This window comes from Hyperolius riggenbachi, chromosome 1, assembly GCF_040937935.1.
Source record: "Hyperolius riggenbachi isolate aHypRig1 chromosome 1, aHypRig1.pri, whole genome shotgun sequence".
Taxonomy (NCBI): Eukaryota; Metazoa; Chordata; class Amphibia; order Anura; family Hyperoliidae; genus Hyperolius; species Hyperolius riggenbachi.
The window spans coordinates 79,927,086-79,938,603 of NC_090646.1; positions in this window are offsets into that span (position 1 = coordinate 79,927,086).

Sequence of the window (11,518 nt, forward strand, 5' to 3'; positions counted from 1 at the left end):
TCTACAGCTCTCCCAAAATATTCACTGAAAATGTCAAGTTGTAGTTCTTTACTACCTTCCGAAAACAGAGCCTCCATCTTACTCTCCTGTGAGCTTTTAAAGACAAACGTTACTGAAAGATGGTAGAAGATTGTTGGTTTTTAGTCTCCTGGTGGTTTGGTGTAACGTTTTAGACCTGTTTTTAGACCTGGTCTAACATTCAGTAATTACACAATTCACAAAGGCAAACAAGGAGTAACCACGCCCACTTTTTCTGACAGAGATTAGACCAGCTGATTTCTGTGGGTAAAGTAATTTTGTGAGGTATTTTAGACCTGAGGATGGAACCTTTTGAATTAATTATGCAGGAGTTTAATTGTATGCAGAGGAGAGCTCATTAGAGGAGAAGGATGTCAGTCATAGCTACTTGTTTGTGAATTGCATCTTTTGATCATTTCCCCTGCTTTACTGACCTTATTACCAAATGGTTTAGACCAGGTCTAAAAACAGGTCTAAAATATTTGGCAATAGTGAATTCCCCTTTGATGCAACTGACCAAACCAACAGTAGACTAAAAACCATCAGTAGACTTGTATAAACTGCTTAGTGAATTGAGGCCATTGAAGTGAAAAGTTAGAAATAGAAGATAGACCAGGAAATGATTGAGGCTAAGTTCACAGTTGAAGTTGCATTTTTGGTGCGACGTTAACGTCGCATCGCAGGTAGTAACGCAACGCAAAAGCATAATGTGATAGTATACGTTATGCTATGGTGCGTTTAGCTGTCATTTCAATATCGTGGCATCCTGATGCACCCAAAACGGCGCATGCGTTAGTTTTTTTTTATTAAAAACAAAATCCACTGAGCATGTGCAAACACAGTAACGCAGCCCATAACGTGCCAAATGCACTGCAAGCACTACTTTCACAGAACGTGCTGCGTTACCCTATGATGCAACGCATGCACTGCGAATGTAGCATTGACTTTGCACTGCAGTGCGTTTGTATACGTTAGAAAGCGCTATAACGCGTGTCGCACTGTGAACCTACCCTGAGACTCACCATGTAATTTATTCATGTTGATCCTCCGTGAGCCTGCAGGTCAGCATCTTTATTTCTAGAAGACTGATGCACTCTGGAGAAAGAGCTGTGTTATCAGGAAGCTATAAAATGATCATTTTTTTAGACTAAAATAGGTCCATGATTTCTCTAACCATAATTATTAAAGGGAACCTAAAGTAAGTATATGGAGGCTGCCATATTTCTTTCCTTTTAAACAATAGCAGTTGCCTGGCAGCCCTGCTGATCTATTTGGTTGCGGTAGTGTCTGAATCACACTAGAAACAAGCATGCAGCTAGTCTTGTCAGATCTGACACTAATGTCAGAAACACCTGATCTGCTGCATGCTTGTTCAGGGGCTATGGCTAATAGTATTAGAGGCAGAGGATCAGCAGGATAGCCAGGTAACTGGTATTGCTTAAAAGGAAATAAATATGGCAGCCTCCATATCCCTCTCGTTACAGTTGTCCTTTCAATAATGCCTATTTATGTTTTGGTGCCTCTTACCTTGTTCTCCTCAGAAACGAATGACTTCTATAAACCAAACAAGTAAACAAAAAATCCCCCAAAAATGTATGTAGTTCTGTATGTTTAATTTATTAAACTGAATCCATTGGATATGATGGCTTTGAAAAAAAAATGTCCTAATTAGAATGGGGACATTAAGCTCCCAGATTTTCCCAGTTGCTGTGTACCATTTCCCCGTAAATCCTCAATTTACATAATTACAAGGTAATGCTTTGGCTGCATAGCCCATTGCCTTCATTTATTCAGTCAGCCATTAGAGGGTTTTGCTTATATCAGTAGACTGTAAAATATTTATGTAAACCACAGAATCAATTTGTATTTGTCACTGGAGTAGTTTTTTCTCCTGACAGCGCTGCTTTCTGTACACTGAAACGGGACGCGCGGAAAACAAGGCTGTGTTCAGACAGTCCTGAGCAGAGAACGCCAGCCGTCTAAGTCTGGAGGAACCAATTATCTTGCCCTTTGTGCTACTGAAAATCATCTGTATTTTAACATGTATTTGTAAATATGCATAACACAGTGCCTTTTTGGGTCTAATCTAGTTGAGGGGACTCAATGAAAAACCTCATAAACCAACAGCCTCTCCCTGATCACTGCAATTTGGTTGTGTCCGCTAATATGAAAGTAGAATAGGACGCTGTCTCTCTTTCCCTGGCTGCCTCAAACTGGCCTGCTCTGTGCTGTCCGTGGCCCCCCATACTCACATGGCTCCCGATCCCACGCCAAATCTCGCCACTCTCCTTCCGGCTGCTTAGCGACCTGTCACCAGCAGAGGCGTATCTAGAGGGGTGCATGGCTCATGCCATGGGCGCCACAGCACTGGGCGCCATGCCTGCTGCTGTAGCACTGCCATGCTACCCCCGTGTCTCCGCGTCACTCAGACCTCAAATCCGATTAATTCTGTTATCTAGAGAACATGACAGAGAGGGAATGAGAAGAGATATTTCCAAAAAAGTAACTTCAGCTATATGCCAAGACAAAAAATACACGCAACCATAATACGTGTACACAGGAAAGGATGCTGTTGGAGCGGAAGGGGGCTGTAACCGGGAGGGTTACTACAATTTCAGTGTTCGCCATAGGCTCTATATTACCCAGATACACCCCTGGTCACCAGTGTTACTTCTGGTCGGCGACGCTCATGACATCAGAGGCACCAGCCAGAAATAACCATGGTGACCAGAGCTACCGGCAGGAGAGCAGTGAGGTTCGCCGGCGATGGATCGGGGCCATGTGAGTATGGCAAAAGTTGCAAGTAACTTAACCTTTTCAGTCACACGGATGTGAGACTCATGTCTGCAGCTGATGCTGCTCGAGCCGCAGGGACGTGAGACTCAGATCTGAGATATCCGTACAGTTAGTGGGTCTGTGCATACAATCGTGCGGGCGGAAGCCCGCAATCACAGTGGTCCCGGCGTCGGGGGATTGGTGGCAGGGAACAGAAGTCCCCTGAGCCAATCCGTACTTGTGCAGTGAGAAATGATCACTGTTTTTGTTCAAAAATAGTGATCATTCTCCAATCATGCCACCATGCTCCCTCCCGCTCGCTCGTTCCCGCCGCTGATCGGTAGATTCATGAATGGGAACTTTGTTCCCATTCATTGATCTCCCCTCTGGTCCCCATGATCGCTGGCATCAATGAGATGCCTGCGTCACTTCCAAAGTAACACAGCCACACATTACTTCCTTTTTGTGTACCTTATGATACGCAATAGAAAATAATGCGCAAGGACATCTTGTGGCCAAATAGTAAAATTATACCTACAGACATTAGGGACTAAAAATGTTTTAATATGTATGTCAAGAGGATATATTATTAAATTATGTGCTTGAAATTAGTGATGGCGTTTTTTTTCGCCACCTAATTGGTGGTGAAAAAAAACCCAAGGTATAGATAATTTTGTTGCGATGAGTAGTTATAAAGTTATTGGGTAATGAATGGGAGTAGCGCCAAAATGTGAAAATTCCTCTCGTCCTTAAGGTGAAAACAACCCACGGGCTGAAGTGCATAAGGAATGAATAGATGCTGGAGTGCAAAGGGCCATGGTTAGTGCTAGAGTGACTCTGGAGGTTTTGGCTGGTGGGTTAAGGGTATGGGCAGCACTTCCTAAAACAGTGCAGCTGCAGGGGCCTGCATGTTTGAGTTTTTGTTGCCTCTGCACTTCTGCTTGTGGCAGCACTAAGCTGAGGCTGAGCAATGTGCAGTATCTTGGCTTTGCAAAGAACCTCCCAATGCAGTCAGTGCTGCTGTCCATGGTGCTGAAGACACTGTCTTATGGAACCTCACTGAGATTCTGCCTCTGTGCTCTCATCCAGATAACCACAGCTGAGTGTCCATAACCGAAAGCCTCCCCGACATATGTCAGTTATCACATTCCATTTTGAAAGAAAATGTTGTCCTTGAATTATACTTGAAAACTGTGCAGCAACGGACATGCGTAACACACCGTTTTTGACAACTGCATTACTGCCAACACAGAAAAGTCTTATGGAAGAGACAGTTGTTAACCAAAAGTCACACAGTTCTGTGCAGTTAAAGAGAAACCGTAACCAAGGATTGAACTTCATCCCAATCAGTAGCTGATAACCCCTTTCCCATGAGAAATCTATTCCTTTTCTCAAACGGGTCATCAGGGGGCTCTGTATGGCTGATATTGTGGTGAAACCCCTCCCACAATTTGATGTCAGGACCATGGTCCTGACACCACACTGTGGGAGCCTTGTGGCATTGTGGGAAATAACAGCTGTTTACAGCTGATTCCACCTTCCAAAAAAGCAAGCAGCATCTCCTTCCACTGACATGACCTGCCAGCAGTAAAAATGTCACCATGTGATAAATGTCAGAATGTAAATCAGGGAGAGGAAAGATGTTACAATGTGCAAACACTGACTAAAGCATTTATACATAATTGTTGTAAAAATGAAGCACTTTTGTTCATTACGTTATTTTCACTAAAGTTCCTCTTTTAATAAGTTGTAGATGGATGGAATTGGAATGGAATTGCAAAACAGAAGAAGGAAGGCAGGATTTGTAAATTCATATCTACCTGTCGCTCTAAAACACACTTATTTACAGTATGTGGTTGCTGTAAGAGACAGGAGTTCTTTAACTACTCCATGCCATAGGCTGTAAGGTTGTATTGTGGCGTGACGTCAACAGCGCAACGCAAAATTACTACGCAAAGCAAAAAAAGGTTGCAGCGCACATTACTGCCGCGTTACCGTTGCATACAGTAGGTACAGTGAAGCATACAGGCAATGAAAAGTATGCTTCCCTGTACCTGATAACATGTGCGTTTAGTGGTAACGCACTGCAGCAGCGCCTTACTATAATGCCACATTTACAATGCAGCGCTAACGTCGCACTGTGAGCGTCCCATACACTTATTGCGGTGTGGTAAGCAGCGTTATATGACTTCATAATGCAGGACAATAAATGTCCCACTGTGATCGTAACCTAAAGGTGCACAAAAAGGACATTTATAAGGGTCCGTTCTCACTTCAGCGGGAATCGCGCGATTCCCGCTCAAGGCAAACCGCTAGCACATATAACACTAGGGCAGTGTTCTCACTTCCGCGTTTGCGGTTAGCGTTAACCGCAAACCTATTACATGCAGCTGTTTGCTGACGATTCGCAAATAGCGATCGCGATTAGCATGCATAGCACCGCTAATGGCGAATGCTTTAAAAACGCTGCAGTGTCTTCCCACGTTAATCGCAGAAAAATCACTCCCGCAAGGCGTTTTGTGGTTTTAGATGTGAACGGACCCTCAATGTCCATTTTGCAGGATGTGGTTAAAGTGAACCTGAAGTGATGATAAACTTAAAGGGAAGGTTCAAGCAAAAAAAAAAATGAGTTTTACTTACCTGGGGCTTCTACCAGCCCCATGTAGCCATCCTGTGCCCTTGTAGTCACTCACTGCTGCTCCAGTCCCCCGCTGGCATCTTTCTGACCTCGGAGGTCAGGGCCACATTGCATACATTTTTACGCATTCCAGCTAGTGCAGGAACAAAAATTTACGCGTTGCACCACTAACGCGTAAAAATGTATGCGTTAATGTTCCTGCACTAGCGGGAATGTGTAAAAATGTATGCAATTCGGCTCTGACCTCCGAGGTCAGAAAGCTTCTAGCGGGGGACTGGAGCAGCAGTGAGTGACTACGAGGGCACAGGATGGCTGCATGGGGCTGGTAGAAGCCCCAGGTAAGTGAAACTCATTTTTTTTTTTTGCTTGGACCTTCCCTTTAAAGTGGGTTGAAACTCAATCAATAAAATATTGAAAAAAAAATGTATTATTCAAAATGTCATCAATTTTGAAAAGTATTAATTACCCTAGAAACCACCTGCTTTATTTGCCCAGCTCTGTTATTTCTGATGCCAAGGAGGATGATGAAGAAGGAGGAGGAGGAAGTAGATTTCAATTGTTCTGCATTTTTCCTGCGCTTGCGATTTTGGAGCTCAAGATAAATGCTCTCCCAGGATGAATATAAAGACAGGAAAAGTACAGTATACCACCGTGGTGCCAGATCCAGCTTCGCATGTACTTACCTTCTGGTCCTGCGTTCCATCACATAGTAACAGCCCCCCCGTAGGGGATCACTGGCAATCAGCAAAATGCTGCTGCTAAGGCAAGTCAGTTCACACTGTAGCGATCACCAGTAATTAGCGATTTGCTGATGGTGCATGCAGCATTTTTGGAGCGATTGCATTTCAATGTTATAGAATCACCAGTCGTTTTCCTGCACAGTAAAAAAACAGATTTTTGCTGATTGCCAGCGATCCGCAAAACGCTACCAAAGTGTGCAGTGTGAACTTGCCTTCACCTTGCTTCATGAGAGAACCAGTTCTGATGACTAAGCACAAGTTGTAATTTAAACTCTCAGCTGCATCAGCTTGCTGCCTCAGTAGAGCAGCTAATTTGTGGACACAGGATGTTAACCCTATGGGCCTGATTCACAAAGCAGTGCTAACTTAGTTAGCACACCTAAAGACTTTGGGCGTGCAAACTAGGGTGCTAACTAGGTTAGCACACTCAAAGCAATTACAGATCACGCTCTGCGCGGTGTGCCGATATTGGCGCATGCTAATTCGCGTGAACAGTGCGCCGATATCATCGCACAGAGTGCCGTTAACATCGCAGCGTTTTGCGTGCTAATTCGCCTGAATGGTGTAACTTTATTGGCATACCGTGTGACGATATCGGCGCAAGTGCAGCGTGCGCAAACTTTTGCACGCGTCTTAGCACGCGCACAGACATTTTAGGCGTGCTGAGGGGCTTTTCACAAGCGTGCTAACACGTAGCAACACTGCAGATTTATTGCAGGATTTGTATCAGCTGTAACAAAGAAATCTTGTTCTTTAACTATTATGCTGCTGGTATCTTTTAGAGCAGAGAGGAAGTTCTGAGTTCAGGTCCGCTTTAATAAATTGAGACTTTTTTTCCTGCCCATGATCTGCAAATACACAATACAATAGCCAACCTGCAGCTAGAAGCTCACCAGAGCGCCCTCTGGCGGACGTTCTGCGCAGCGCTCTCCCTGTGCAGCTTGGTGTGTCTGCTATCCGTCCCATCTCCTCTGCTGCCATTTACATCGGCAAACATCAATGTCTGTGGAAAGATGTAATTTCCCTGTCAGAAATTATAACTTGCTCACGCTTCAAGTGTCAGCAGCCGCAGTAAAGGTTGTCAAAAATGCTCACTCAAGGAAGCCAACAAGAGGAAAGAGCTAATGGGATTAGAGAGATATCATTTAATACTGTCACACAGAGGATGCAAGAGGCTGAGGTGCTGCATGGTAGCGGCCTGGCAATGGAGGCTCTATAAAGGCTGGGGCAAAAGCGTTTCTGTTGACCGTTTAGGAACCCTGGCTTGCATGCGGTACAGAGATGGATGTAATGCAGCCCTAGGCAAAGTAGATGATTTGGATACCCCTTGTTGTCCTTTTGGCAAGCTGAAGTGGAGTGAGGTCACAGAAGGTGGCCCCTTGTCACCCACTAAGCCCTAAGCACCTCCCTAGGTTGCCTGGTGGAGAATCCTGCTCTGGGTACAGACTGGCCTTTCTGCTGATAAGCCTGTTCTGTTCTATGGAATGGGTAGGGCGAGCGGTAGACAGAGCCGTATCATCCATAAGGCAAAACTAGCCAGTTGCCCAGGGCCTGGAGAGAGTCTAGGGGCCAGGTGGATGCTAGCTCCCACCAAATGTAGCTAAAAAAACAAAACAGGCGACCGACAGTGGTGGGCAAAAACTGCTATCTTGCCTAGAGCCCCATTTAATCAAATAATCTATTTCTGGCGGAAGGCATCCTATTGTAAGTACTACAATAGAACAATACTGGTTGGTCGTTTAGACACACACACACAGACAGCGAGTGAGTCGTTTTTGAAGATTCCAAAAATGTGTCAGTTAAAATTCGAATTCCACACTTCTAGTGGTCTTAAAGCAGACCTGAAGATTAAAAAAAAAAAGTTTCACTTCCCTGGGGCTTCTGCCAGCCCCCTGCAGCCGTCCTGTGCCCACAATGTTTCCAAACTATCCTCTGTTCCCCCGCCGTCGCTCACTTTCACTCGTGCAGACTTGTAAGTCGATGTCCATTGCGCCTGCTGGCTGCCCGCATCCTTGTACGCGTTCCTGTAGCCAAGAGTGTCCTGCCCAGGCGTAGTACGAGAAAATCTCTACTGCTCCTGCAGAATAAGCTCTCGGCAGCGGCAGCACGGAGGAGGACATGCGCAGGCACAGTTTTGGGTCAGTTTTTGCATTCTCTGATTGGCCAAATACTTCCGGGTTGTTTCTTCATTCTCTGATTGGTCCATTGATTTCGAGTTCTGTGATTGGCCTAAAATTACCAAATTGCAGTAATGCAGTATTTCTGCAGGAATCCGATTTCAGAGTTCATCTTTCCGAGTTCTGATTGGAAATTCAGATTTCCGGCCGGCAATTCGGAAATTTCAATTCTGCAAAATCCGAATGAGCATCCCTAGCAGAATGTAATGTGAGCCGCGGCAGGGAAATGGAGGATGGTTTGGTAATGATCACTTTGACGTGTGTCAACAATCAGGTTTTTAGTAATATGTTGTGAAGGACCCCCTGTTATGGTTCTTGAATATCACCATATTTAGTTCCTTTTAAACAATACACATTGCCTGGCTGTTCTGCCGATCCTCTGCCTCTGATGCTTCTAGCCATACACCCTGAGCAAGCATGCAGATCAGGTACTCTGACTGAAGTCTGACTCGATTAGCTGCATGCTTTTTTCAGTTGTGTGATTCAGACACTACTGATGCAACACTGCCTGGCAACTGGTATTGTTTAAAAGGAAACAAATCTGGCAGCCTCCATATACCTCTTGCTTCCAGTTTTCTTTAACCTCCTGCCGACCGCGTCATGCCGATGAGCGTGGCCACGGCGGCAGCCCCAGGACCGCATAACGACGATCGCCGTAAAGTCCTGGGGCCAGCTAATGCAGGAGATCGCGCGCAGGCTGTGCGCGCATCTCCTGCTTGGGGGGCGGAGCTCTGCCCTGCCTTCAGTCTCCGAGCGGGATTGCCACTCGGGAGACTGTTAGACGGTGTGATCGCCATCTATTTACACATACAGCGCTGCAATCGACGTGACACGGCTGTCCCCCTGGGACACTGGAGAGCGATCCTCTCTCATAGGCAGAAGCCTATGACAGCCGATCGTCATGATTGGCCGGCTGTGGGGAGGGAGGGAGGGAAAATATTTAAAGAAACACATTTTTTTATTAAAGAAACCATGATAAAAATATTTGTACAAACAAAAATAAACATGGGGGAGCTATCAGACCCCTTAAACAGAGAGCTCTGTTGGGGAGAAAGGGGGGGGGGGGGGAGGAATCACTTGTGTGCTGTGTTGTGCGGCCCTGCAGCTTGGCCTTAAAGAGACCCAGAGACAAACATTATACTAAATTTATACATACCTGGGGCTTCCTCCAGCCCCATCAGCCTGGATCGCTCCCACGCCGCCGTCCTCCGCTGCCTCTATCCGCTCAGTCGACGCAAGCGCAGTGCGCTCCCTCCGTACTGCGCAGGCGCTTGCGTACAAAGCCGGAGGGAGCCCTTGTGGATGCTTACAACTGGTCACATCTGGCAGAAGTGACGGGACCCGGTACCGGCGATAGAGGCAGCGGAGGATGGCGGCGTGGGAGTGATCCAGGCTTATGGGGCTGGAGGAAGCCCCAGGTATGTATAAACTCTATTTTAATTTTTCAACTACCCTTTGCCTCTGATTCCCTTTAAAGCTGCAGTGGCTTATTTTACTAAAAATGGCCTGCCTAGTGACTAGGGGGAGGGGGGGGGGGGGTTAGCACTGCGGTCTTCAAGAGGTTAACAAGAATCCCAGCACCACGTCTGTACAGAGATCATTCCTAAATTATCTCTCATAACAATCGCTAATTATTGTTTCAGGCAACATAAATTCAAAATGGGCATGCCCCTTTAAGGACAACTGAAGTGAGGAGAATTTGGAGCCACATTTACTGTATTTCCATTAAAACAATTGCAGTTGCCTGGCAGCCCTGCTGATCTATTTTCCTGTGATAGGTTCGAACAACACCAGAAACAAGCATGCAGCTAATCTTGTCAGATCTAACAAAAATAATGTCAGAAGCGCGCAGCGGCAAAAATGGGCATGGTCATGCCTCGGGAAAGTGGGCGTGGTCATAGGTGGGGCCAAATGTACATGAACATAGCAGCGATGTAACTTAAATATATTCGATAGGCAGTATTTCACAAAAAATAAGCCCTTCACCTGGCTTCTGTCTGTCTTGTTTTCAGCTGGCTGGTCTGTGTGCTGTACTCGGCTGGCAGTTATTCTGGGCGTGCTGGTGGTGATGCTGGGCTGCCTGGATGGTGTGGTGATGCTGTACCAGCCTGGCTTTGCTGGATGCTGGACCTGGAGCTTTGCTGGGTGCTGCTGGGCAATTTGCTGCGGGCTTCACTGGGGTGAGGGCATTTTTGGACACTTTGCTGGGTTGCAGGCTTTACTAGGCTTTGCTGAGCTGGAAGCTTTGCTTGGCTGTACGCTTTGCTGGGCTGGGGCCCGGAGGCTTTGCTGGGGGCTTTGCTTTGCTGGGCTGGGACCCCCGGGCTTTGCTTTGCTGGGCCGGGGCCCCGGGGCTTTGCTTTGCTGGGCTGGGGGCTTTGCTTTGCTGGGCTAGGTGCTTTGCTTTGCTGGGGACTTTGCTAGACTGAGGTGTTTGCTTTGCTGGGGGCTGTGCTTTGCTGCGCTGGAGCCCCGGGGCTTTACTTTGCTTTGCTGGGCTGGGGCCCGGAGGCTTTGCTTTGCTGGGGGCTTTGCTTTGCTGGGCTGGGGCCCCCGGGTTTTGCTTTGCTGGTCTGGGGGCTTTGCTTTGCTGGGCTAGGGCCCTGTGGCTTTGCTTTTATGTGCTGGGGGCTATGCTTTGCTGGGCTATGGCCCTTGGGCTTTGCTGGGACTGGGGGCTTTGCATTGCTGGGGCTTTGCTAGGCTGGGCTTTGGGCTTTGCTTTGCTTGTCTGGGCCCGGGAGCTTTGCTTCAGCATAGGCAGCTAGGTATAGATGCCTTCAGGATAGATAGCTAGGTATAGGGGTCTTCAGTATAGGTAGGTAGGTATAGGGGTCTTCAGTATAGGTAGGTAGGTATAAGGGCCTTTAGTTCATTATAGGTAGATAAGTATAGGTAGATACATTATAGGTAGAAGGTATAGGAGCCTTCAGTATAGGAAGGAAGGTACGTATGGTGCCTTCAGTATAGGTAGGTATGGGGCCTTCAGTATAGGTAGGTAGGTATGGAGTCCTCAGTATAGGTAGGTATGGGGCCTTCAATATAGGTAGGTAGGTATGGGGCTTTCAGTATAGGTAGGTAGGTATGGGGTCCTCAGTATAGGTAGGTAGGTAGGTAGGTAGGTATGGGGCTTTCAGTATAGGTGGCTGCGCTGGCCTGTGCTGTCCCCC